This window comes from Lactuca serriola, chromosome 6 (assembly GCF_051521515.1).
Source record: "Lactuca serriola cultivar US96UC23 chromosome 6, Lser_US96UC23_V15, whole genome shotgun sequence".
Classification (NCBI taxonomy): Eukaryota; Viridiplantae; Streptophyta; class Magnoliopsida; order Asterales; family Asteraceae; genus Lactuca; species Lactuca serriola.
This window is the reverse complement of record NC_136413.1, coordinates 45,677,722-45,684,660: the sequence shown is the minus strand read 5'-3', so window position 1 is coordinate 45,684,660 and position 6,939 is coordinate 45,677,722. Positions and strand designations below refer to the sequence as shown.

The 6,939-nt window shown below is 33.0% G+C and overlaps 1 long non-coding RNA gene across 1 annotated transcript; it reads right to left on the bottom strand.

The window, feature by feature from the left end:
* Nucleotides 1-517: 517 nt before the first annotated feature.
* LOC145058752 (uncharacterized) lies at nucleotides 518-1,637 on the bottom strand. The gene is made up of 4 exons (XR_013686495.1): nucleotides 1,555-1,637; nucleotides 1,211-1,281; nucleotides 872-1,125; nucleotides 518-778 (listed from the first exon to the last, which is right to left on the bottom strand). It is a non-coding gene; the product is annotated as an uncharacterized LOC145058752 (long non-coding RNA).
* Between the last annotated feature and the right edge of the window lie 5,302 nt (nucleotides 1,638-6,939).

Genomic DNA, 6,939 nt, shown 5'->3' with positions numbered 1-6,939 from the left:
CGAAACTTTAAAGCTTGAATCTTGATTTGGCGATGTCGATTCGATAGAGTCGATCGACTTGAATTTACTTCTCAACACAAAATAACCCTAAAAGTATGATGTCGACTATATGTTCTTCAAAAATTAGAAACACGGTGATGATAAAGTGATAATTAATATCTTAAAATTTTAACTAGATGGAAACTCATGCTTTGCATGGGGTAGAGGATGTTATTGTTGTATTTAGCCCAAGTATGAGCTAAATGCAGGAAATGGAAAGCTACTTTTTTTATAATTTTTTTTTATTTTTAGGTGTAATATGTAGAACAAAACTATTCGAAACTGAAAAAAAAAAAATTGCCAGTTGTTCATCATACATTAACTAAGATTCCAGAACAAAAATTCTCACGCTTTCTCTTATGTTAGCCACTATTTCACCAAGACACTCATTATGTTAGCCACTATTTCACCAAGACACTCAACAATTAATTCGGTTAAAAAAATCCAAAGGCTTATTTATCATGTTTTGTAATATTAATAGTTTTTAATGAATATAAATCATTCATATATACATACAATTTCATAGATTTGTAACACAAATGGATTTCGATTCAAAACAAACATCTAAAATGACAATAAAAATCAAGAAAAAAAGAAATCAGTGTATAGGAAAAAAGAAAAGAACCATGGTAGGAAATGTTTAGCCTTCTAATGAAGACCAGTTTAAGGATGGGGGTAAATCCTTACAAAATGCATCATAAATCCTCCCTTGTCGAGCAGGAGGTATTGGCAACTCAATCTACACACACAATAATTTACAAATTTATAACAATAAATAATAATTTATAAGATGAAAGTAATAAACTAATAAAAAATGATAAAATTTCATTACCTGAACCTCATCACCACTCAATATTTTGATGATCCTTGCTGACCAATAACAATCATCTTTACACCAATCTACCAAATCCCCAACTTTCCATTCACCATCAATCACAACACATACTTCTGTAATCGAATTGACAGTTGGCATTTCATTTTTGAGATACATTTTAGGATATGGAGGTCGCACCATTAATTGTTTCTTTATCTGCTTTGACTTCCTTCCATAATGAGGCAATTCGTATATCGTTGTCCATTCAATAGCTGCAAATTGATTGGAAGTGGTGATTTTAGAATAAATGAAAAGATTGTGATTAGTGATTCATATATAGCAGGTTAGTCAACTCACCTTCCTCTGGAAAGTCAAAAAAAAGCTAATTATATCTGCTTTATTATGGAAGGAAGATGAAAGTTTCCGGGCTGCAATATACACACATGGTATTAATATTTGATATATGTAAATAATTATACTTATGTTAAGATATAAAAACTTCTAATATATTTTAGTCGAAGATGAATATCTAGCGGGTACTTTTTGATCCGGGAAAAACGGGTGTCTGAAGTCTAGGTTGATGTTGGGAATTTGACCTAATTATTAGGACAAAGAAATTGTTACAATAGCTATAAATAAACATCATAAGCTCGTAATGAGTATATATAAACGTTAATAAAGCATTTCAGCAAGATATGTACCTTTTTTCATTCTTTAAGTCAATTAGGAAACATAGTTCAATAAAACAATGTGTTTCTACCGTGGGGCCGGAAACAACTTATCTACAAAGAAAGACATTCGATTAAATAGATGCTTTATTGTGAAGTTCAATGGAAAAATCAGTACATTCTATTTATTCCAGATATATATTTTTTTGGGTAAAACATTTACATGGGCATTCCAGCAAACATGTGGTGGGCATAGATAGAAAGATACACATGCACAAAGAAAAATGGTTTTTTTCCCGATCATGTTAATTGTCATCCACATTCGAACACATTTTTCAAAAACCTAGAGAAAAAGAGTAGTAATGAACATCTGTTTAAGAAAGAGAGATAAAGATACCTTACTTATTAGCCGGCAACACCTTCTTCATTAGAGCTGATACCTTCGTCATTAGGCTGACGATGCTGAGAGTGGTGGTGGCGGTGGAGGTCGATCTAAATAGCATCAGAATCAACAATGGGTTGTAGCCGGAAACCTCCAGACACAACCAACGTCGGTTATAAACCCAACACCACATCAATTGTCGAACTGCACCAACAATTTAGAGCCCTGAGATTGGAGCTGGGTAAAATAAAAACTAACCTAACATTAAACATAAAGAAGAGTATTAACTGATGATGAAAACTTATTTATAATTAATTGAATGGTGAATATGTACCTAAGTTTTTAAGAACATATATTGTTTGGTTGAAGAAGATGCGAAGGTGCCTGCGGTTGGATGTTGCTTCTCATATGCCAGAGTATGTGAGAAACTATAAATCAAGGGTTAGATAAGAAAAGAAAATCCCCAATGTGATCTATCATTCAAAAAAATCGAAAACTTCAAAATTAGAATTGCATCTTCCATAATTGACCTATAGAGCGAGAGTTAGGGCATGAGAAAAACCAGAAAACGCAAGATCAATGAGTTGTAGACAATAGAATAGGAATTGCAGTGACAGCGGCTGTTGCTCCTCTTGCTCGTCGTTGATGGTGATAAAAAACTGATCAAAAATCGAGGCTGCACTCTCCGGAACTTGTGGGGCCGGTGAGCATCGTTGACGAAGTAAACCCCATGAACAGTGGTGAAAAAGAAGATTGTTGGTGGTGGTGAACGATGGCCGCCTATAGGGTGATGGCGGTGAGGTTTCACTGAGAAGAAGAATGAAGAAGCGATGGATGAGAATCGGTGAGTAGAGAAGAGAGAATGTCGAATGGAAAACACGTAGACAATGGATATCCCAACGCGACCACGTGTACAGGAGGGCTCTCAAACCAAAGCGGTGATATTGAGCAGGAAGGGTCAAATTGCAATTTCAATGAACAACTGGACCAATTGTGACATACAGCAAACATGTGGACCAAACATGTTAAAAAGTCACCAACTTTACTGTAGCTAAGGCCACATAATTTTAATATATAGTATAATAACTATTATATAAATATAAATTATTATATTAAAATTTGGGAAATAATTAAAAATTATGATGATAATATTTATGATTTGTCATCCCTTCTAGTGATGGTGTCAAAACTATATAAAAAATTAAAATGTTAATATTAAAACATATTTTTCTTGTTGAAAAATTATTTATGTAATATTTTTCATAAAACAAAACTTTTAGCGGCATCTTGAATCATTAATAACTATGAATATTAATGACATAAAATGTTAAACGCCATTAAATATATTAATTTTTTCAATGACATACAAAAAGTACCACTAAAAAATATGATATAGTAACACATCAAACATATGCCATTAAAAATGTGTGTAACTATATGTCGTTTTATTTGTAGTGCAAAATAACTTAACTATTACTAAAAATAGTGGAGCGGCTTCTATTTTTGATTAATCAAATACATACGGTTATGTTTTAATTTTCATCTAAAACCAAACCAAACTAATAATATTAATAATTGTTTTAATATAATATAATATTAAATGTATGGTATGCAATTATATTTCAATTGAAAATTTAAAAGGTAATTATTTGGAATTAAATTTATACCTAATCTTCTATCATGTTAATTGTAACAACGTAAATTTTCAAAACAATTTTTCATTTTAAAAACATACATTTACTCATAAAATATTGTCAAAACACATTGTATCAAATGTTATCATCACAAAACATTTCCCCAGAATCTCAAACATAACTCCAATGCGTGTGTGTACGAATCATGTCGGCGCCTTCCCGCGCTCATCACTAGTACCTGAAACACATAACACAACAATTGTAAGCATAAATGCTTAGTGAGTTCCCGAAAAGACCGCATACAACACGTACGCCACTCGAGGCTATAATACGACCCTCTGGTCGATGTGTCTCAGCGAGACACTCCAGTCCCGTAGCTCGTTGGACCATCTGGTCTGGTCATAGATCGTTGGGCCCTCCGGCCCGGTCTGTATCGTTGGACCCTTCGGTCCGGTCTATAACATCATACAACATACATATAACACATAACACATAATCTCATACATAAAACATAAGACTCTCTGGTCCACACAATATACCACTCTAGGTAACGTATAGTGAGAAGACTCACCTCGATGTCTCGGTAAATATCTGACTCGGTAGAAATGTGATCTAGCCTCCGCCTAATCACATAAAGTAAATACTCTCATAAATACAATTGTTCTCAACCCTAAAAGTCAACAAGGTCAACGGTCAAACTTTGACCCGACTCGTCGAGTGCACTAGGGCGACTCGGCGAGTCTACACGTGTCTACTGACTCTCTTAGTCACTCTCTTAGCACGTCGAGTACTTCCACTGACTCGACGAGTTCCACCCGGCATGAATCGCGGGGCAACCCCGAGTCAACTCGCCGAGTCTCAAGAACAACTCGGCGAGTTCCATCTTGAACTCAGTCCCCCTGACTCTCCCTGAGTCACCGAGTTATTCCCCAACTCGGTAAGTCCACTCACTGAGTGATTGACGGGGAACCTTCATACTACTCGTCGAGTCTGTTCTTCGGACTCGGTGAGTTCATGTCATGCACAAACTCCATACAACTCCTGAGGTCAGATCTGTTCCATAGAGTCATAGATCTGGCCTCCCCAAGTATCATAATCATGTAAAGTTCGGACCTTGAAACTCATATAACATCTAAATGGTCCAAAATGGTGATTTAGCCCCAAAAATGACATCCCAAGCTCATGGCTCCCAAAATGACTCATAAAGCTCCAAGGGTTAAGGCCTCTGGACCTCTTTGGGTCCAGATCCGAAACACAAACTCGAAAAGGGACCAAATGCTCCACTTAATCAACCTCTAAAACGGTTAGAAAACCCTAACATTAAGAATCAACACCAAAACTGAAGAAGGTCCGAGAATAATACCTCAATACAATCTTTATGAGCTCAAAAACCACCAAAATCGCACCTCCTTCAGCCTCCTCTTGCCTTGGTCACTTCCTTTTTGCTAAAACACCCACAAAAGGATCAAGAATGGCCTCTCCTTCCTCACAAATGCTCTAGATCTCTTAGGGTTTCTCTCTGGGAGTTTGTGGCCGCAAATGATGGCCATAAGGGCCTTTAAATGGGTCCCAAACCCTGGAAATTAGGGTTTCATTAAACAGCGTGGACTCGCCGAGTCTAGACGCGAACCCGGATGAACATCTGCGACCCTACTCGGCGAGTCTTGGCACCAACTCGCCGAGTTCCTTCTCAAATTCCTCAAATAAATGAATGAAATAATATACTTGGGAATCCGGATGTTACATTAATAAGGGTATCCATATCGAATCATTCATTTTTTTAATAACAATGGACTTTACACTTTGTTTTTTTTTTCTTTTTAAAGTTTTTATAGCAAAGTGTTTTTTATTTTTATCTTTTTTTCGACCATAATATTAACCATTAACTAATAAAAACGGTTAACCAAAATCAATATTAACCAATAGCCACTAACTATCAAATTGCATTAACCACTAGTTATGACTCGATTTTAGCTAAAACCCAAACCAAACTGACGACAAACACGATCCTTTGATAGTTGAATACATTAAAGACATCTCCAATTGGCAAATATACTCAACTTTCTTTCTCCTCCTTAAACCTTTTCAATGGATACTTTCTTTTCCCTCCTCAGACAGTCTCAATGGCTGACACTACTCAATATTCCCTCCTCTTTAAACCTTTTCAATGGATACTTTTTTCCCTCCTTAAACAGTCTCAATGATTGACACTACTCAATATTCCGTCACAAAAACATTAAAAGGCATGGAATAACATTAGCCTACGTGCCTATTTGACAACAAAACTTGGACACATAAAATTGCATGAAAACGCTCCATTTAGCCTTATATATGCTCAACATAAGGCCGGAGCCATTTGACATGTCGTAGTAAGAGGAGATTTGACAGGCAAAAGCCACTGCGCGAAATGGGAAAGCCGGCTACTGTAAAAATTAAAATCAGAATTACTCAAAACTAAATAGTTTGTGCACTTGGTAGTTGGCTCAGTCATATATATATATATATATATATATATATATATATATATATATATATATATATATATATATATATATATATATATATATATATCCTAAACCTCTACGAAATTGGTAGTTTTATTTGATAATTCCTTAATGTTTTTGCATATACTAATATTTTTTTTGCCACTTGTCACGTTCCCATTTAATTTGACAGATGTTATTGTGTGGTTATTTTGAATTAATTTTTTTCTAAATGTCATTTTATTAGTTTTTCTATTTTATTAAATTTCATATAATATTTTAATATAATAATTACAATAAATATAATAATAAACGAATATCAATTTTATTAATAAACTTACATTCTTATTTCAAAATTCCCAATTTAAACCCATTAATTTATTTTGTTTACTTATTTATATTTAAAAGATAAAAAATCAATTTTAATAATTTTTTTATAAATCTAAAGTTCTTAAATATTTAGACATTCATATATATATATATATATATATATATATATATATATATATATATATATATATATATATATATATATATCCTAAACCTCTACGAAATTGGTAGTTTTATTTGATAATTCCTTAATGTTTTTGCATATACTAATATTTTTTTTGCCACTTGTCACGTTCCCATTTAATTTGACAGATGTTATTGTATGGTTATTTTGAATTAATTTTTTTTCTAAATGTCATTTTATTAGTTTTTCTATGTTATTAAATTTCACATAATATTTTAATTTAATAATTAGAATAAATATAATAATAAACGAATATCAATTTTATTAATAAACTTACATTCTTATTTCAAAATTCCCAATTTAAACCCATTAATTTATTTTGTTTACTTATTTAAATTTAAAAGATAAAAAATCAATTCTAATAATTTTTTTTTTTTTTTTATAAATCTAAAGTTCTTAAATATT